The sequence below is a fragment of the Macrotis lagotis genome, chromosome X (genome assembly GCF_037893015.1).
Source record: "Macrotis lagotis isolate mMagLag1 chromosome X, bilby.v1.9.chrom.fasta, whole genome shotgun sequence".
Taxonomy (NCBI): Eukaryota; Metazoa; Chordata; class Mammalia; order Peramelemorphia; family Peramelidae; genus Macrotis; species Macrotis lagotis.
In genome coordinates, this window is record NC_133666.1 from 221,061,822 (window position 1) to 221,084,671 (window position 22,850).

Here is a 22,850-nt window from a genome sequence, read left to right on the forward strand (position 1 = left end):
TAAAACATATTTCCTGCATGAGTAACCCTGAATTTTGGACATCCCTTGTGTTTCCTCTTTCCTGTTCTTAAGTGAATGGGTTTTCATCCTGAGATGACTGTGTCCATGCTTGAGGACAATCTTGTCAAGAGATTCAGAGGTCCTGGATACATCAGAGATGATTGACAGCCCCCAAAGAAGTCCTTTCCAACTACTTCAATTCTCTTGACTAGAGGATGAGCCTTAGAAATGGACTGACTTGTAAGAAGACTGAGGAAGATAGGACAGATCTAAGGTGAAATGCAAAATGCCTGATCAGCAATCTTGAAAACTGCTTTATTTTCAGATGGGGTTTAAGTATTAGCCTCCTGAAAGCTTGTAAAAGCCTTTATGAGTCGTTTACAATTTCTTTTCTGTGAAAGAAATAAATGCATATTCCATATCTGATTTACATTGCACTTTGAGTACCTTTCTACTTCTTTCCTTTTGAAAAGTTACTAGACAAAAGTCAAAACCTTAGCCTTAAGCAATTTGTCACCAAATTTTATATGAGCCAAAGAATAGGAGAAAGGGAGCCTAGACTGCTCTAAGTGGAAATCAGGTTTCCCCTAGGACTGAACCCAGTCTGGCTTGTGTGTCTGGCTTCAGTAGAGAAGAAGGGCTTCTTACTGAATAAATGAATAGCTTGTCCATTAAGTGGCTCCACTTCTTTAGGTCAGACAGAGGTTCATTTTTTTGAAGTTATTTTACTTTATTTTTTCAACTACATGCAAAGATAGTTTTCAACATTCATCTTTTTTGTAAGCTTTTGAGTTCCACATTCTTCTAACTCCCTCTCTTCCCTCCCCCTCATGATACATGTACAATCATGTTTAACATATTTCCATCTTGGTCATATTGTGAAAAAAGAAACAGAACTAAAGTGAAAAAATGAGAAAAAGAAAAAATAGAAGTTTTAAACAGAAAAAAAATATGTTTTGCTCTGCATTCAGACTCCATAATTATTTCTCTGGATATGGATGACATTTTCCATCTTAAGTCTTTAAGAATTTTCTTTGATCACTGAATTGCTGAGAAGAGTTAAGTCCATCATAGCTGATCATCACAAATGTTGCTGATTATGTGTACAATGTTCTTTTGGTTCTGTTCATTTCACTGTGCATCAATTCATTAAGTTCTTTTTCAGGCTTTTCTGAAGTCCAGCCACTCAAGATTTCTTTCAGAACAATAGCACTCCATCACATTTATAAAACTTAATGTGATCAGCCATTCCCAAATTGAAGAGCATTCCCTCATTTCCAGTTCTTTCAAGCAGAGAATCTTTAACAAGTTATATAGACTATGTAATTTTTCATATGCAGATTTCTTCACTTCTGCAAAGAAGGCAGGGAGGAGCATGATATCATCTCTTCTTCAGCTCCAAGCTTAATCAATATGACTCACAGCATTCAATTTACTTTTATTGTTGTTCTTTCCCTTTAATTTGTAGGAATTAAAATTCATATTGTTTTCCTGTTTTTGCTTGCTCCTCTCTTCATCAGTTCATATAAGCCTTCCTGTGTCTTTCTGAAATTATTCAAATTAGTTGTTAATGATATTACAATACTCCACTGCATTCCTGTTCCACAATTTGTTTAGTAATTCTATGTGATTGTTTTCAATTCTTTGTTAATGTAAAAAGGTGTTGCTGTGAATAATTATTGCATATAGAATATAACTTTCTGGTATATGCCTTTGGGGTATATGCCTAGAATATCTGGGTCAATGTCTAATTTTTATTAAATTCAGAAAGATGTCAGCCATTGTGTTGTGTCAAGGATACAAACATAGAATGAGAGTTTAAGGAGTAAGCTCAAATAAAGAGTAAGCTCATTACCATCTAATAGGGGAAAGACACCACATTAAGGGAGTGGTGTCCAGGAAAAGGAATGGTAGTCTGAGGAATCAAGGAGATGGGGAACAGATAAAGATGATCAATTAATACACTCTTTCTGGAATCACTGTTACTATTGATGTGATTATTGAGCCCATGGTTCCAAAATGTTTTCCAGAACAGTTGGACTAATATATAACTGTGCCATCTGTTAAACATTTGTCAGTGTCTTAGATAAAGTCATAGAAGGTATTATTAATTAAATATAAAGATAACAGAAAGTAGAGAAAGATAGCAAAGTCAAGATTAAAAAGATATTAATGACATTATGCCAACTCAAAGATGATGACATTTAATGGAACTAAATATAAAGTCTTACACTTGGGTTCAAAACATCAACATCATATGATCAAGTCGGTAAGGTATAGTTAAAGAAAAGCTTCTCTGAAAAAAAAGACCAAGAGTTTTAATTGGACTCTAATCTCAATATGAATCAGTCTTGTTATGTGGCACCCCAGAAAGCTAATGCCAGAATTTAGAGAAACAGAGCTTCCTAAAGAAGGCTGGTGATAGTCTCACTGTATTCAGTCTTGGTCAGATCTCATCTGACCAACTGCTGAAACTAAGAAAGGACATTGATAAAATGCAAAACATTCAGAGGAAGATGCCAGAATAGTGGAGAGAGAACCATATGTACCTGGTGATGAAGACTGTTGAAGGAACTGTGGTTGATTAGCCTTGAGAAGCAGCCGCTACATGAAATTGTAGTAGCTATATTCAAATATGTAAAGGTTATAGAGTGGGAGGGATAGTAGATTTGTTCTGTTTGACTAAGAGCAATATATGGAAGTTTCAGAACCAAATTTAAACTTGATATAAAGAAAAAACAAATAACTTCTTAGCATTTAAAATTGAAATTTGGACACAGGATTGCTAATTTAGAAGGCAGAAGACTTTCCAGGAACTCTTTAAGCAGGGCCCAGATTGATCCTATGTTGGCCATTCTGTAGGGCACTTTTTTCCCTTCTAATAATGACTCCTGAGACCTAAAATTATGAGATTCTCCAATTAATTTTCTTAAACTAAGCAAATGTTGCATTTTTAACTACTTTAATTCCATTAATGTTTTTAAAATCATTTGTTTTCTTTCATTCAATTAGCATTTATTTAGTGCCTATTACATTGCTGTTACTATACTTGGTTCTTAGTATACAAAGACAAAAACAATAGGGTTCTTACCCTCAAGTAGCTTATGCTATGCTGAAAAGGAAAAAAAAATTAGGGCTTTGACATTATACTGCTTTACACACAGTCACCCCCCCCCCCCATGGATAGTCTATTTGTCTGTCTGTCTTCTTTCTATATAACTAGCTATCCATTTATCATCTCTCTCTCTCTCTCTCTCTCTCTCTCTCTCTCTCTCTAATCTATGTAAGCATCTATCATCTATCTATTATTCAATCTCTCCATCTATCTTCCTAACATCATTAGTCATTATATCTCTATCCAGCTATCTTTCATCATCATCCTCATCCTCCCCTTCATCATCTATCTTCTATCTCTATTTTGATTTATCCTTCTCTCATCTGTCTAAATATATATATGCATATATATATATGCATTTTCCTATGGTATAATTTATATACTGAAGTTAATTTTGAAGATGGAAAACTGATTTCTATATTCATACAGTGTTCAATTTAAATTATTTCCATCTCAGCCCAAGCTAGTATGGGCAATCTTTATTTCTCCGCATAGGCTCCAGAAAAGTATTTAACAAAGCAGAAATGGAAGAACAAATAAAGGCGCCAAATGCGGAGTGTAGCTAGAAGGCTTTGACAGAAATAATAGCATGACTACTTCATCTTTCCAGCACTTGATTCAGTGACATTGTAACTGACAAGGTTTCTACTTTGAGCATTTAATTCTGTAATTTAAAGTACAATTCAATACAATACAAAAAGGAGAAATGTCCAGTTCAATCCTTATACACATAAATCCAAAAGTATGAAGTGACATATATTCCAGTGAATTCAATCTTAATTTGATTCTGATTAGTTCAGAGGTAGCATCCCACCTTCCTTTTCCCAATTCCTTCACTAACCCATATAGAGGGAGATTAATTGCATCTGTGAAAACATAGATAGTAATGATTATTAGTCATTAGAAATTCATACTATATTGACAAAATGACAGTCAGAACTAATTTTTCCAGATATGTATAGATACTTATATGTACATAATGAACACACATGCACACATATAGATCAAATGGTTGCTCTATTTTATACACACAAACTTCATGTTTGTGAGTACACATGCATATATACATATAGGCATAGTAAAAATCTTAGTGCAATTTAAAAGTATTGAATATATGAAGCAGTATAAAATTGTGAAAAGGGAACCAGCCTTGAAATCAGGACTACCTGAATGTTTTCTATAGGATACCTAACCTCTAATTACCTTAGTCAACTCTATAATACTGCTGGCCCTCACTGGCAGAGAGAATGTTGCCACTAGTATTTTCCTACAATGATGAAGTTACAGCTCCTACTATTTCTTTGTCTCTCTCTCCTACAGATAGATATGAGGGAGAGAGAAAAAGAGAGGGGAAGACAGAGATAGAGACAGAGACAAAGAGAGAAACAGACAGAGACAGAGAAATAAAGTACATAAAAAAACTGAAATAGAACTCCAAATGCTTATGACAAGGCATTTAAATATTTATAAACAAGCAATAGTTAGAAATTAAAAAATCAACACCTGGCAAACACATTGATTTCCTTAACAAATCCATATTTCTGCCATAGTCAAAATAAGTGTAGGAGTAAAGTACCTAACTGCATGCAGGTGAAATGGACCAAACCCAAAAATTCAGTTGGCAAGTTTTACTGTGACTTATAGTAGAGTTGACTGCATAATGAAGGTCAGGAAATAGGAGCATCCATTGCTTAAGAAAATCTTAGGTGAATTAGAACAAATCAATTTTTAAGTTCTCAAGATATAGGAAGGTGAAGTGATTTGCTCAGGGGTATACTTCAGAAGTAGTATTTGAACATCTTCTCTCTGACCCTATAGCATCACTGCTTTTTCTATTATGTGGTTATGTCCACAAATCAGCCCAAGCTATTCCTAACATGAAATAGAAAATTTGGACATTCTGAACATAGATACCTAAATTTTCTTTCCTCTTTAAACTAAATTCATATGTGTATGTGTGATACAATTAGGATTGACAAAACCCCCATAGACTAAATGGGGCAGCTAGGTGGGGCAATGGAGAGAGCATTGAGCTTGGAGTCAGGAAGAATCGTCTTCCTGAGTGCAAATCTGGCCTCTGAAACTTAGTAGTTATGTGACCCTAGGCAAGTCACTTAACCCTGTTTGCCTCAGTTTCCTGATCTTTAAAATGAGCTCAAGAAAAGGAGTGGCAAACCACTCCAGTATCTTTGCCAAGCACAAAGAGTAAGGCATGACTGAAAGAATTGAACAACAAACAACAGTAACAATAGCCTAAATACAATATTTCCTGCATTTGGTAGATATATATTTGTCAATTAACAGAAGTTGAATAAATAACACATGTAGAAATCAGCCTTTAAAATCAGACATGACTGAAATGACAATACAACAAAAAGCTCAGGTTTTAAAAAAGGAAATAATTTGACACACCATATTCAATATATTAATGGGTTAGAAATCTATAACCCTAAAGCAGTACATAAATGTGACTTATGGAATTTCTGGAACAGGACCGAAATGACCCCTTTGGAGCATTGACTCATTGATAGGGATTCTTAGACCCCTGGTGGAGGTCTTTCCTGCTTCTCTTTGTCACAGCCTCTTCCATAATTCAGTTTACATTTTACATATCCCAGAGCTCTCATGTTTTTATAAAATTTTCTCATATGGCTCAAATCTGGCCTGGCTGAAAAAATGGACTAAAACTAGTCAGATCCCAAATCAAATGATCAATTCAGTGTAGACATTAAGACAACTTGCTGTATGGCCAAATCAGTTGAATCTGTCTCTTTTAATTTAGATATTTTATGTCACATAACCACAATTGTTAGCTCTGATACTACTTGGAAGCATTGTTGCAAACGAAAGGACCCTATTCAGCACCCTACTTTTTAAAAAGATGAATTTGGACAGCTTCCCAGATTTTACATCTGGCTCTTTATTTTCTACCTCAGAGGAGATGACAGTCCAGGTGGATCATGAGACTGACTAACTTTATTCTCTGGATGAGTAAACAATTCTAAGTCACTTTTGACTTAACTCTTTAAGTGACCTTCTTCTTTACCACCCACCCTGTCGCACACCTTGTACTTCTCATACACTTATTGATTTATAGGAAGACTTTAGTTAAATATACTCAGCAAGTTGTGGGTGTGGGTGTATGGGGTATACAGCTAGATCCTGAGGATGAAGCAAAATTAATGAAATAAAGCTCATCTTTAAGGAGTTTATGATATAGTAGATGAGAATGGACAAGTACATAAATGAGTATAAAACAAATTATAATGTGATTTTTATAAGAGAGAATAGGATGTTGTGGGATAGAAAGCTGATCTGAGAGCCAAGAGTACATGGGTTCAAGTTCTGACTTTGACATGTACTGTTGAGGCAGTTAGATGACACAGAGGATAGAGGATTGGCCCTAGAGTTAGGAGGACCTGAGTTCAAATCCAGCCTCAGACACTTACTAGTTGTATGATGCAGGTTAGGTGTCTTGATCCCAATTACTCCAAAAAAAGAAGAAGAAAAAGGACAGATAGTATACCGGGCAATGAGAAATGATGCACAGGCAAATTTCATAAAAACCTGAAAAGACACATATAAACTGATGCAAAGTGAAATGAGCAGAACTAGAAAAACAATGTACTGAGATTGTGTGATGATCAATTCATTTTAGCTCTTCTTAGTTCTTCTCAGCAATGCAATGGTCCAAAAAACAAATACAAAGGACTCCTGAAGGAAAATGCTATACCCACTCAGATAAGGAATAGATGGTCTCTGAAGGCAGATCAGAACATATTTTCTTCAATTACTTTAATCTTTCTCATGGTCATTTTTTCCTTTTGATCTGTTGCTTCTTCTACAACTGAGACTAAGCTGGAAATGTGTTATACATGATAGCACATGCATAAACTATATCAAACTACCTAATATTTTCAGAAGAGTACAGGAGAGGGGAAGTAGGGAAAAAAATTCAGAACTAAAATTTTTAAAAAAATGAATACAAAAATTTTTATATTATGGAATTGGGAAAAAATAAAATACTCTTTAAATAAAAAAGGGTAACCTTTGCCAATTCACTTAACCTCTAAGTACTTTCAGAAAACTTTTTAAGGTGATAAATAACAAAGCAAGTCCTGATTGAATTCATTTCTTATTGGGAGTTCCCTCTAGCAATGAAATCAAAGATTTGGTCTAATAAAAATAACAGTACAAGGAAAGAGGCAACTTGGATTAGTGGAATCAGGATATTTACATTCAAGTTCCACCTCTCTCATGATTTTAGGAAAGTCATTTAATCATCTCCAACCCCCCATAATCTCCTCTAAGAATAAAAGTAGTAGATTACTTGCTGACCTTCATGTGTAGAGAGAACCTGTTATATGTTCTTTGTAATGGTCTTTACAGTAACAACAAAACTCCAAAACAAAACAAAAGAACCATCACCTGGTCAAACCAAATGCATAAGCTTCCTATTCCCATACAATCTTTATAAGCATCATCACAAAAGACTTATTAATCATCAGTATTATGCAGTGAATCTAGTTTACCCTATGGGTGAATAGAGCAACTCCTTTCTTAAATTGAGAAAAGAACAATTAAGGAACATGGTTCAGTTTCAGTCACAAACAAATTGAATTCGGCACATTCAACTCTCTTTTCAAAACCTCCACTTTGTTCCCAAATATTTTATTTTGTTGGTGTATATATGTATTGCAATAATAAAACAGATTTTTGACAAGAACAATTTTTGTGACTGGATTCACTGATATAAATATCTTCATAATCCTTCCTCCATGGACTGAAAGTTATAGAGTCTAAAAGAGGAGCCTGGAGTGTGATTGTTTAAGATAGATATGACTGAAATTTTTGTTTTTGGTGAAAATGCTTGAGGTGGTATTATGACTGCTAGATCACCAGCTCCACATTTTTTTTTTTACTTCAGAAACCTGTTCTGAAAGATAACGTAGACATAGACCAAAGAAAGAAGTGATCTGAATGGAAACAAAGGTGTACATTTTGAGAAATTTAAGAAATCTATAATTAAATTATTATCTGTATAGTTTTATTTAATAAAAGTGGGTGATAAAACAAAATATGGAGAAATTATAGTGAAAATGGTATTACAGGAAGGTATTGTTAAAATTATTTCATTTGAAGAGCAAAATAGAATTGAGGAGTTAACTATGACTTTGTGCATCTAAGCTTGATCAGAATTACTTCCTTGATTCATTCATCCATTTATTTTTGGATCATCATCAGGCTTTATCCCTAAGTAATAAATCAATCATGAAACATTTGGTCTCATTGATCATGATCAGTAAAGTGATGGTATGGAAATGCATGCTTTGATCCCATGCATTAGCAAGATTTAAGAAGCAGTGAAGTTAATGTTTCACCTACATTCCTTTCATGATCTGAATGTAGTTTGAGTTTGCCAGTTGCAATGAACTTCATCACAAAGGAGACTCAGGAGGTCAAAAGTAGCTATGGAAACCAAGCCATCTTTTACCCAGGGTTCATGGGACCTATGACATTGGTTCTGGCATTGAGATTGCTGGGGGAAAGATATGGAGAATTCATCTTGACTGAGAATACGTAGAGTTGGGCATATTGGGGGGGGGGGTCCGAATGACATATTCTCTCCCTAGGTATTAACTCCCTGTCCTTGGAACTCTTGCCAGTTACTGCTGAAGATGATGAGTGGTTGAGGGACTGAGCTGAGATTTCTACGAGCTGAGGAGAATGTTGGATAAGATAGAATGGTGACAAGATACTTTGCTTTCCCTCCTGCCCATTAAAGAAGGTGATGGTCTAAGCCCTTATTTTCATGGGACAGAGAGAGACTAAGACAGAGACAGACTGAGAGAGACAGAACAAGAAGAGATACACGCAGAAAGAGATAGAGACAGAGATATATAGAGGGAGACAGAGAATATTCTGTGTTGCTCATAATATTATGTTTGATATCTAAGCCTTTGTTCCTGAATGGTTGCTTTTGCATTATCTTGCATTTTCTTTAATGTGTAGTTTAAAACACTTGTGGTCACTAACTCCATCTGTGTTATTATGCTTTCTTTTATTGAGTGTCAAGAGACTGGGAGAGAGGAAGGTTTTCCCTAAAAGAGAGAAGAGATTGTTTTTATTCAGTGGAAACTGAGGTGGGGGATGAGGCCTGGGAATGCCATAGGAGATAAATGTACATTTATCATCATTATTTGCTAGATTTAGTTAGTGAAACCTTTGAAGCAAGCACAACTCATGGAGGAAGACCTCTGGGTTGAAGAATGGGGAAATGACAATGCTTGTTGTGGACTGGGTCTAAGGCAATTTGACATTGCCTGGCAGCAAATGATCAATAACCAATAGCTTCGACAATATATATTATTTTTATTTATTTCATTCATATTTATATATTATATTTATTATTATCATTTTCATTGTTGCTAATGCTATTTTACCCAGGCAACACCTTTATATGTACAGGCTCCACATATAAAGACTTCAACATAATCCAATATTTATTTATTTATTTTTCCTTTCATGAAGGACTCCATTTACTGCCAGGATTTGGAAGTTCTTACAAATTGATGATTCTAGTACTATATCTTCAACATATAAAAGTCCATATAAATATGAATAGAGAGCTATCTACCTATGTTATTTATCTATCTCCCTATCTCTCCTTATTTCTTTCATTTTTTTCTCTTTCCATCTATTCTCTCTGTATCTGTCTTTCATCTATCTAGATAGTATATATATATATATATAAATGTAAATGTATGTTTCACAAGGAAACTCTTATTCTATAATCATCTACCTACAAGTTTATAATTACTACTATATTTAATTTACATGTATAATAGTCTTCTATTCCCCCATAGATTGTATTCTTTATATTCAAATTATTGAAGGGATTGAGATTTTTCCAATGGAACAATGTAATAAAGATGATTGAATTCTTTATCCAGTCCTCAAAAACCTTCTTAACTTATAATGTACCTGAAGTATAGTCTTAATCCAACTATATATCATTTGAAATATTATTTCAATAAGATTCTACATTATGAATTACAGTTTTGTATACCAGGAACTCATTTCCCTTAGCTCCAGCAGTGGATGAAGTGGCTTTTCTCTTTTCCTTCCCATTTAATTTAATCTCAATAAATATTTATTCAACATCTACTATGTATAAGAAGTTGTATTAGGTGCTACAGATAAAAAGATGGTAAAAACCTCCAAATATCTACCCAACTAGAGCCAAGGAAGTATCCTAAAAAGTTCTATAGAAAAGTTTGAGACTTAAGAGAATGTTTTCCCCCACCTGGGGGGAAGCTCTTCTAGCTTTGATGGCAGCAGCTCCAAGGGTATGACCTGTAGTAGATGGTCTTAGGAACTAGTAAATAAATACATTTTTCATTTTTTCATATAACCCGTGGCCCGCAATAACCAACTTCAGTATTGGAGGAGCCTCTCAAGTCTTTCTTTAGGTTATTTATATCCCTACTGAAGACTGATCCTGGGAATTTTAAAAACCTCTTAAGTTGTTAGAGGGAGAACCCTCAGGTACCATGCCAGTACTCAGGCAAATTGTACATTGAATAAAAGTTATATGGGGATTAAAATTGTCCCACCAACAATAAAAGAGACTGAGGCATAACACTCAGCCAATGACATTTTATTAAAGGATCCATGGTCCGCTCTAATGAATAGGTCCTCAGATCTTCCTCACAATCTGAGATGCCCCCTCCCCTTTTCCAGTGCCCTATATTTATAGGTTTTTATACAATGTATTACCTGGGCATTATAGAGCAACTACTACAAAATACAGAATGTCAGTCTCAGATCATATTGGCAACTAGTGGTTGAACCAGGACAAGAAACTAGCAGTATATGCAAAAAATAGAATAGAATATGAGGGAAGGGGGAGAGCCATTGTTAGATAAAAGTTAATTTAACAGAACCATTAAAATTATGAAAGGAAGAGAAGTAAGATATGAATAAAAGTTTGTTTCTATAGTTGCACATTTATTTCAACTTAAAATAAGCAAAAATTAAATGTCAACAGAGTCACAAATTGAGTGAAGCAAGAAATATCTCCATTGACTAGGTGATCATGAGATAGTCACTTGCTTATGTTGAGAGAAAATGATCTGGAGGTATTAAAATAAATTAGAAAACTTGACATGTCTTGGACCATGTGGTTTTCTCCTCTCCTGTATCATTGAGCCACCCTGATATTCATAGTTCTTTGAAAGGGTGAGGGTAGTACAGGGCTTCACAAGCTTCCTCTCAAAGAACTGGAATACTCTATGTCCAACATCTTAGGTTTGTCATATTTCTATTGCTTCAGGTTTTCAGCTTTCCAGGTACAAATCCATTTAACTCAGGACTATGCTAACTGCTACTCAGTCATCCTTAATATGATCTTAAAAACATCATCCATGACTTAATCTGGTCAAGGTAATATTATAAGAGTATCCACTTATATTCTCTAGGCTATCTAGTACTTAGGCTTCATCTAGTATAATCTAGATCCTGAGATCTAGAGAGTTTAAATGATTTATTCAATGACACCTGTATAGTAAATAGAGCAATTGGTGTTCAAACCCAGGTTCTGTATCCAGATCCAGGTTTTTGACCACTATACTACTTTTCAAGTTCTGTGTTTTTATGTTACAAAATAAAGGAGTTAGGCAGAGGCTCTTGCCTATGTGAGTGGTCAAACATAAATTGAATGTCTGATTAAATTCATATAATATGAACTCATGAAAGAAAGCTTATGGATCTCATGACCAAAGGAGATGTATATTAGAATTAAAGAAGAGCAAAAAAAAATAATCATTTTCTGAAGCATACAGAATTTTGGTAGGAAAAAAGAAATAGTAAAATGGTTGAAAAGAAAAAAAATGGACGTATCCAAAAGCATTATATCAAAGGAAAAGTCTACTTGGGAGGAAAATAGATCTGCTTTTGAAATGAGGGGCATGAAATTAATGATGCTTCTAAAATGACTAAGAGACTAAGTTCATTTAAAAATTTGTCTTTAGCAAGAAAAATGAAGAATAGAAATTTAGTCAATTAGAAAGCAATGAGGACCTTACAAAAATAGCTATTTCCCAAGAGCAAGCAAGCGAATACTTCAAAAAACTTTAAGATATCCAAATCAGTAAATCTGAATCCTGTTTATTAGGGGATTTGGCTATTATTCTTGCTGACCCACTTTTAATTAATTTTTAAAACTTGTAATAGATGCCGGAAGATTGGTAGTATAGAATAATTATATTTTATGTTGATAAACACAAGCATAGCAGTTTTATTTCTTCAAAGAAGTTAATCTTTTTTAAAAATTATTTCTCACAGCCACCATGTAAGAAAGGTCATTATTATTGTCCTTGCTGATTAGAATACTTAAAACTTGGCAATGAGTGGAAGCAAATTGACACAAGTGAGGCAATTAGTTCTGAAGTCACCTTTTAGCCTTAGTTAATCTGGTTTTGTTAAAGGTCTGCAGTTAGTCAATATGCCGTTTTTTGAATAACTGACAAATGTAGGCTATACTTTTTTCTATGTAGAAGAAAAATATAGAAAAATTTATTGTGTCAATATATAAACAATAGGACTAAAGTTGCAAAATACATTGGAAGTCATCCTCCTTTTAGATCAGAGAAGACCAGAGACTAGTGAATTGATATGATACTTCAAATCATATTGGCAGCTAGTGGTTGAACCAGGATCAGAAACCAGCAGTATATGCAAAAAAAATCACATAGAAATAGAATATGAGGGAAGGGGGAGAACCATTGTTAGATACAAGTTAGTTTAACAGAAAATTAAAATTATGAAAGGAAGAGGAAGTAAGATATGAATAAAAGTTTGTTTCTATAGTTGCACATTTATTTCAATTTAGTAAACATCCAATAAGCATTCAATAAGCAACTGGATGGAGCAATGGATAGAATACAAGGCCTAGGGTCAGGAAAATTGTTAGTTTTCTTCAGTCATGTCTGACTCTTCCTGGCCTCTTTTGGTGTTTTCTTGGCAAAGATACTGGAGTTCAAAAGAAGAAACTGAAGCAAACAGAGTTAAGTGACTTGCCCAGAGTCATACAACTTGGAAGTAACTTAGTCTGGATTTTCAACTCAAGTCTTTCTTCAATTGAAGATAAGAGTTGACCATTTATGTTTAGCAAGTATTTATGAGAAATCTAAAGGGGGATTTCTTGATCATATTGCTTACTTATGGTTACAAATAATTTAATTAAAGTTTCCATATCTCAGGGAGCTCAATATTTAACTTTTGGGCCATAACAGATTATCTCAAAATAAAATTTCTTCCCCTCTGCTTCTTTACATCTTATTTCTTTTTTTGCCTGTTCATTTCCTACATGAAGTCCTTCTTTCATTCTTTCAAGAAATCCTGGATTACCTAAAGAGTAAGAATTTTCATTTAGTTCTTTCACTATTTTCCTCTACGAAGAAAACCAATTTATATCTTGTACATACAGCAGTGTCACATTGTTCTGGCAGAAACATAAAAGTAGATATGAAGTAGATAGTTCATGTTCTATAGGCCATAGTAAAATTCTCCTTGATGCCATACTTACCTTGAAGAAATTCCAGAGTCATTTATCTTTTTTTAATAGTTCTCTTAACTAATATTTGTCTCTTAACTACTTTGGTAAACTGCCAATTTGTAAGGCATGGACATGAGACATGGGGTAGAAATATAATGAGAACCATGTAATTCATTTCACCTTGGCACTGTTTTCCAGACTCTTCTCTTTACTTTCAATTATATTGCAATAGCAGATAATCTTTAAATTCTTGTAAGCCAAAAAGCATATTTACTGGATCATTATTTTATACATACATATACAAATTTTATACATATTACAATGTCTCTAATTTTTTTTACCAATGTAGCTTGGTTAATCAATTATCCTCAAATTAATTGTTCTCAAATAAGTTTGATAAATAGGTTATATTAGACAAAATAATTATGATTTTATGTAAGTGAAATCACATTTTTAACATTAAGAAACCATGACAGGTTAGACAACTTTTAATATACAAAAAACTTGTACAAAACCTAATAGACCAGAGAGAAAATATCAAACAAATTAAATTTTAGCCAAGTGTACTTCTGGAAAATGAAATAAGGCCATCAGGTTACTCACTATCTAGAGAGAACAACTTCTTACCTCTGAATTACTCCAGTGTTTCCAGCTAGTAAGGGTCCCAAAGGAAGCTTTTTGAAAAGTGGGTACCCTAACTAACTGATCTCTGTAAAGGAAATGTATTTAGAAGTTAAAAATTAGTTTAAAAAATAAAAAAAAAATAGGCTCCTAGGCATTCTATGATCAAGAGCCAGATCTCTAGCTTCTGATGTGATAATAAAAGTAAGCCTTTAAACCTGTATACTCTTGGATTCTTGGGTCCTCCATAATTTTCCTTTTAAAAAAGGGAGTCTAAAATGTTCATTTCAACATATACATATTACTTTGAATCTAGATTTGACTTGAATGTATAGTACATTCTTTCCCTCATATAACCTTTTATTTTTCAAAAATGTTTCTGCTTTGTGATGGGAGAAAGATCATTTGACAAGATTATGTGAAAAAAAATAGAAAATCCTTGTTGTGACTTTATTTTTTGTGCATTAGGAATAAACAGGAGGTGGTTAAATCTGATTGTTTATCTGAAACTTTACACCAACTTTGCCTTGGGCTAGTTAGCAAATCTTCTTTCCTGCCATCAGGTCTAGTGAAGGAACTTCCATTTGCAGAACCATATGTCCTAGTAACTGGTCCTTGGGGTCACCCTGGCAACCACACACTCCCAGCATTCCAAGCCAAACTTGTGACTTAGTTAATAAAAATACAATATGAAAGACAGTGTAAATAATCATGAGAAGAAAGAGGAAGGCAAAGATGAGAAAATTTTAAAATAAAACATGAGTAAATTAGTTCTGAAAATAGAAAAAAATACCAATCTGGAAAGATTTTGAGGGAATTAGACAAAAATTTTAAAAATTGGACTAATTTGATATAACAGATGACTCTAGCCAGGTACAATTTATTTATAAAACCAAATGTAAAACATTCATAATAAATATGCCATGATTTATAGGTACTATTATTTCTCTAAAAGACATTGTCCAAGGAGAGGCAAGAACAAATGATTAAACATTAAATTAAAAATTAAATTTGTTTCCTGTATTGATTCCTTTTTCCTCCTTGGCTTCAAATGGTAAAAATTGTTTAGAGAAGGGAGAGTCCACTGGAACTAAAGGAGAAAATCTGTAACCTGAGGCTTCTGTTCTTTCTTTCCACTCCTCACTTTCATTTTTTGTGAAAGATTATATTTATTTTGATTTTACAATTTTTCTCCTAATCTTGCTTCCCTCCCTGCCACAGAAGGCAGTCTGTTAGTCTTTACATTGTTTCCATGCTATACATTGATCTAAATTGAATGTGTTGACAGAGAAATTATATCCTTAAGAAGGAAAAGAAAAATAAAATATAAGAGAAGCAAGATTACATAATAAGAAAATTTTTTTAAATGAAAGGTCTTTGATCTTTGTTCGAACTCTACAATTCTATCTTTCGATACAGATGGTATTCTCCATCGCAGATACCCCCAAATTGAGCCTGATTGTTGCACTGATGAAATGAGCAAGTCCATTAAGATTGATCATCACCCCCATGTTGCTGTTAGAGTGTACAATGTTCTTCTGGTTCTGCTCATTTCACCCAGCATCAGTTCATGCAAATCCTTCCAGGCTTGAAATTCCCATCCTTCCTGGTTTCTAATGGCACAATATTGTTCCATCATATACATATACCACAATTTGTTAAGCTATTTCCCCAATTGAAGGGTATTCACTTAATTTCCAATATTTTGCCACCACAAACAGGTCTGCTATGAATATTTTTGTACAAGTGATATTTTTACCCTTTTTCATAATCTCTTCAGGGTATAGACCCAGTAGTAGTATTGCTGGATCAAAGGGTATGCACATTTTTTGTTGCCCTTTGGGCATAATTCCAAATTGCTCTCCAGAAAGTTTGGATGAGTTCACAGCTCCACCAACAATGTATTGCATTGATTTCCCACATCCCTTCCAACAGTAATCCTTGTCCTTTCTGGTCATATTGGCCAGTCTCAGAGGTCTCACTTTCATTTTTAAGTTCACTGTTCATAACAAAAAAAAGTAGAATGGTGATGGGGAGGGAGACATGATATTTTTTGGTACTGGGAAAATCCTTTTTTGCCTCTTACTTTGCCATGCTCTCCCTTTTGTCAATTTTGAAATTAGCTTCCAACCCATCATTTTACTAGTTAATAAATGTAGTTGGAAGGAAGAACCTTTGGCAAGGCTTATGGTGACTGGCCTCAGAGACCTATTTTCACAATTAGGATTAGGTCATATTTTATAACTTCCAAAAGGTTTCTTGGGACATTGTAATAAAATGGACACTAGGACCAAATGTAATAAACAAACAAAAAAAAGTTATAAAGCTGGGGGCAGTATTTTTTAATAATGACAATAGGTCATTCTGGTTAAAGATCAACCTCTTAATTGCTTTCATCAGTAAAACAGTAATTTAAGGCATATATATATATATATATATATATATATATACACTCAAAGTTAGAGCTGTCAGTTAAATGTTTATTTTAGAAAAGAAGGACTAAAATATTTGTACCTACCAGGATGAAATCTGTACTCTCTACCCAAAAGGTCAGCAGTATTCTGTCAGCAGTATATTTTAAAGCACATGGGGCTGGTTTGCAATATTTAGTAACATTTAAAACCAAAAATGATATTACTGGTAATGTGAATGGTAACAAATTAAGTCTGAAAAAGATTGGATTTCAGAAACTTTTGCTCTGGCATTAATCTCAGAAAGAAGTAAATCTTTCACTAAATTGCTATATAAACTGGTTAACTGTACTTTGGGGTAGGAGATAGGGTAATGAAAGACCCTGTTTTTCCCCAGTGACCCTAAACAATGTTGTAGCCATGTTGTCCCAATCTCTTCAGGTTTTGGGCAGGGAAACGAGAATGTCAAAAAAATAAAGAATGAAGAAAATAGGTAAGAATACCGAAAGAAAAAATAAAATATATAAGGAAAGAAAATGGTGGGAGAATTGGATTTACATCTATCCAGAAGTAAAGGAGTAGAATTATAAACTACCCCATAGCTCCTTGGCTAACTCTCATCCCTAGCTTTGTTGTTCTTCCAAATGGAATAATGTTAAAAAGTTCTTTTCAAACTTTGAAGTGCTATATAAATGTCAACCACTATAGTCTGTTTGGCAGAGGCAAAGAGAAAACAAGAAATCATTGGATGACACAGAGTTAATTTCTATTGTAGACCCTGAAATGGGAGTCCATGTACAAGTCAGAAGCAACTCACTAAAACCCATTATTTTTGCATAAAATTCCTTGGCACTTGCAACTGCAAATATTCTGGTCTTTTTCTTTTCAGAGAAATTGTGCTGGATCTCTAGCTGCCTGCCAATCATGGAAGACTGTCTCAAGAATATGCCAGGTCAACTCTAGAAACCAAAGGATTAGCCAAGGAAGTAATGATGGCAGCATGTGAATGAAAAGAGTCTTGAGATTTTAAAAGTTCCTGTCACTGCTCTATGAGGGCTAGGAAGAAGAATGAGCAAAGAGTTTGAAATAGTGAAGGCAGAGTGAAGGCAGATGATCAGAGAACTGAAAGAAAACCAAGGAGAAATGTGGGTTATGGTTTTATGATAGAAAGTTTCAATAATCTAAGGAGTTATAACACTGAGCAGAAATATAAATTTAAATTTATGACAAACATAACAGTACCTTGTAAACATGACCAAATAATAATCTCACCTTTACCCTGGAAGTCCTCCTTCCTCACAGACAAACTGCTTGATTCGCAAGCTATTATCGTCTTTTTTCTCTTTCATAGTATGGTTTCTACTGCCAGCTCAACTGTTTCCCATCTTCCCTTTCTGCATTAAGGCTCCTGTCAATCACAACTGATTCGGCATAGTTAAAAAGGAGGGCAGTTGAGTCGACCAAAGTATATAATTCTGACAGGGAAAAAAAAGTGAATGAGATAAGGAGAAAATGAGGATAGAGAGTTGAAAGCAGGGAGTACAGCTTTCAATCTACCTTCCAATTCTTTTTACCCCCTCCCCCAATCTATTAAATTATAAGATAGACTAGTGATTCACCCTAACTGATCAAAAATAATCTCAGTGAAAACAGTTCCAAGTATCACTTCCCTTTACATTTTTCAACTTATATATATTATTTATTTACATATTTTAACAAATAAATAAGCTGATTCTAAGGTTTTTACTGGCACACAATCTTTGCCTTTATTTGGAAAGAAACAAAACAACTATTTTGTTATGCTCTAAAAGAATTACAAAACTCAATTACTTTTTAGTCTCTTTGTACTTAAGAAAACTTTCTACTAATGGAAGAATACAGTATTTATCACTTCCCTTCATTCCTTTGAGAATCAGTCATCTGAGTTGCTCAATGCTAGTTGAGAGTGAGGATGGATAATTGAAACAGCCTGATTTTTTTCTATTTTTAATGTAGAACATGCCTCAACAGGATGTCTTAATGTTCAGTAACTTAATGGCAGAATTGTCAACTAGATCCCTACCAATCCAATAACTATAGTACTTTCATTAAAAAAATGATTTGAAACAATCAAAGGTTTGATTTGCATAACTAAACTTAATCAGTCATCCTTTTGGACTAAAATAGATAACATAACATCTATAATAGAGAAAAAGCTTAAATCTATTCAAAATATTATTAATAGTGTCTGTCTTTAATTTCCTATATATAGCATCATAGTCTACTTAAATATGAAAAAAACCCGAGATTGTATTAGCAATGAGATCAAAGGGAAGTAGCTTTAGAAATTTGCTTGAGATTCAAACATCAAGAGCTTAAAGGCACCCCAGAAACCCCATTGGTCAAATTCTGCATTTTACAAATGAGGATTGCAATTTTCTTTCTTGTTTCTTTATTCTTCTAGTTGTTTAGTTTTATAATCTCACTTATGCTCCATTCTCCTTCTCCATCAATCCACGTATGTACTCATTGTCAAGCCCTGTCAGTTCTGCCGTTACAGCTTCTTTCCTGTTTGTCTCCTCTTTACTCACATAGACATGAACCTGGATCAAGTTCTCATCACCTTTTTCACTGAACTCTTATGGTTCCCTTGCTTTCAGGCTCCCCTATTTCCAGTTTAGGGTTCCAAAGTAGGGTTCTAAAGCATACATCTGATCATAAGCTGTCACCTCCCAGCTTAGAAAGAGCCAAGGGCTTCTCTATTGCCTTAAGGATAAAATACAAACTCTTTTGTTTGGTATTTAAAGCCCTTACCATGAGGCTCCAGGATTCTTGCCCGAATTATCCTAGAATTATATAACAATAACAACAACAATAATAATCTCGATGTACAAGCAAACTGACCTCTTCATTCCTCACATATGACATTTTATTTCATGTACCTGTATCTTTTCATGACTGTCTCCCATACTTTGAATTCAGATTCTCTTACATCCAAATTTTTAGGATTCCCTAGCTTCCTTCATAACTCAGCTTAAGTGCTACTATCATTTACTTGAGATAGTTCCTGATATGCCTCATTGGTCAAATGCTAATACCTCCTTCCCTATACCTTAGTTTTGCTTTGTATATATATTTTGCAAACACTTGTATGTGCTTGTGGATGTATTTTCTCCTAATAGAATGTAAGCTCCTTGAGGTCAGGTATTGTCTCATTTGTAGTGCTAGATGTATAATTACAGACAACTAAGTAGTCCAGTGGATAGAGCACTGGCTTCCTTATCAGGAGACTCATCTTCATGAGTTCAAATCCAAATTCAGACCCTAAATGTATGACCATGGTTGTATATTTTTCATTAAAACCCCAAATGAAATCACAAAGAATCATACTTGACTGAAATCAGAATCATATAATTGCTGATTCATAAATGTTTATTGATTGAGTGATTAAGTTACTTTTTTGAGGTCACATAAGCAATAAATATCAGAGATATGATTTATGCACAAATCAACTGACTTGGAAGTAATGTTCCCCCACTTTTTTAAGCTTATAATTACATTTACTTAAATGTATGCTTGGAAAATTACATGGTAAATTTAAGAGTGTGCAAAAAGTTAGTCCAAAAAGTACATTCCAGTGCCTTTCATTCCTCTTCCTTGAAAAGAATATGTCCTTTCCTGAATTATTTGGATGTATTGTTAGGAAAGTCCCAGAATCACTGGGAAGTTGTGCAGCCCTTAGCTTTGGCTGTGTAGACTGACAAAAATAGAATTTTCTTTTTGTATTTACTGGATGTCAGTGACAATGGAGGCAGAGAGACAAAACACTTAATAACAAAGGCTGCAGATATCACTAGGCTAAGAAAAACAGGAGCATCTGCCTGCAGCCAAATATACTGTGAGTTCCCCCACAAACACAGATTCACATAAAAACCTGACAAAAGGATAACTGGAAGGATGTGCAGATTTTAGTAAATGTTTTTCAGTCTGCTGTCTCTCCTCAGTTCTGAATCCATGGGAACTTTCCAATGGTAAGGGCTATAGCATCTTACTTGTGATGACTGTCATAAAAAGACCACCCAGGTCATTAAAATTAATCACCATAGGTGACTTGATCTCAGTTGGGTTTATTTTCTGGCTACTGCCTTTCAGGAATTAAGGTTTCAGGGAAAAAATATTTATAGCTAACTCTTTTCAGGGTGAAACAAACCTAAATATACTGATCTTGGTAGTATTTTCTTAATAGCAGAACAGGACTCTCACAGAGATGGCATGGTAAATTGGTATGATTGGATTTGGGTTTTAATCCCTACTCTGTTCCATACTACCTGCATGACCTTAACCAAATGTCTTAACCACTTTGGTCTTCAGTTTCCTAATCTTCAAAGAGAACTATTGGATAAAATGTCCTCTTAAAAATCTTTAATTTCTAAGTCCTAGGTTTTAGGAAAACATTTTAAGTGAATTGGTTTGTTCTGTGGAAACAGGAAATATAGCCTACTAATTTATTTGCAAATGAACAAATATAAACAATAAATATTCAATAAGGGGACGATGGGCATCATATTCCTATCATGTGCAGTCTATCTGTGCTTAATCGAGATTTCCAGTTCAATTTCCAGTTCAATGGATCCAGTGGTTCTAAAATACATGGACTCTTCTTATTTGGGAAAGGAAGAAAAGAGAAGGAAGTAAAGGAAGGAGAGAAGTGAGTGAGATTTTTATTAATGTGACTGAACTAAAGAAATTATTACTTGTGATGTTTTCCATCTTAGGAGAGGTACTTACATATCACTATTGCTCCTTCCATTTGTGACCATGCTCTGGTCACTAGTCTCTTCTCGCCTACAAAGTCCTTTCAATATATTTTATTTTACAAATTTTATCTTTTCTATTGATTTTTTTTCACTTTATGTTTTTTTTTTTTAGTTTTTTGCAAGGCAAATGGGGTTAAGTGACTTGCCCAAGGCCACACAGCTAGGTAATTATTAAGTGTCTGAGACCAGATTTGAACTCAGGTACTCCTGACTTCAGGGCCAGTGCTCTATCCACTGCGCCATCTAGCCGCCCCAATATTTATGTTTTAATTGTAATAAAAAAGACCAAGAAAAAAAAAGGAGTTTGACAAAGCAAAAAAAAAAATACTTAAACCTATTTCACATGCTCTCTTTAACAAAGAGAGGCAACCTGGTTTCCCCAAATTTTTTCCTGGGATCAAGTTTTAGTTATTTCAACTACACAGAGTTCAATTTCAACCTGAATCTTCTTTTGATTTACATTATAGTAGTCATTTTGTAAATTGTTTTCCTGGTTCTATTAACTTCAGTATAAAGTCCTATAACTCTTCCCATGCTTCTCTTTTGTATTTGTCATTTTTTTTACTTAGTACAATACTATTCCATTATGTTTATATACTGTGATTTGTTTATCCATTCCTTAAGAAAAAAATATCTACTTTATGTCTGGGTCTTTGATCTTTGGGTTAAAGGCTACAGACATTTTCTTTTTTCTTTTCTTTTTTTTTTAAAGCTGAGTTGAATTACTTTATTGATCTGGAGATGGCTGCAACAGGAGTTACTCTTGTTAAGTAACTAAGTTCAATCTGCAAATGATGTGTTTCTCCTTGTTTTTTTATTCATTAGAAACCATGTAGAAGATTAAACTGAAGTGAGGAAAGGATATCTTGGAGTGAATAAAACTATACACATCGATACATCTGACCTGTGGAATATTTGGACATAGAACGTTAAAAGGGGCATTACACCATTATATGAGGAAAGGGGAAAAAGTACATAAGCATAATGAAGAGATTCTTTAGTCTCCTTTTGTTAATTACTTTTAATATTTTCTATTATTAGATCACTGAACATCTTTGCTATTGAATGTAAAGATTTACAAAGTGCCTTGTTGAAGTAGGGATTACAAGTACTATATTATAATCATATTATAGCATTATTATGATGATGACATTATATCACATCATAATATATTGCATTGTATCATAATATATCATATTATGTCACATTATATCATGTCATATTAAATTATATTATATTATAATATTATACAGTTATCCTTTCTAGATTATGACTTCCCATTGCAGTTCTGTTGGCTTAAGAAATTAAATGGGAATTTTGAGGGATTTTTGAGAAAGTTGCAGACAACA

General features: G+C 33.9%; 1 long non-coding RNA gene across 2 annotated transcripts in view; it reads left to right on the forward strand.

Annotated features, from left to right (window-relative positions):
• The window catches only part of LOC141502143 (uncharacterized), an 84,351-nt gene extending 61,804 nt beyond the window's left edge, over positions 1 to 22,547 (forward strand). The window contains exons 1-3 of one of the 2 annotated variants that reach the window (XR_012472424.1): positions 8,659 to 8,903; positions 17,595 to 17,850; positions 22,327 to 22,547. This is a non-coding gene — a long non-coding RNA (uncharacterized LOC141502143). Of the gene's footprint in view, positions 1 to 8,658; positions 8,904 to 17,594; positions 17,851 to 22,326 lie in introns of those variants that run through there. The other variant, XR_012472425.1, reaches the window with a different exon arrangement.
• Positions 22,548 to 22,850: the final 303 nt, after the last annotated feature.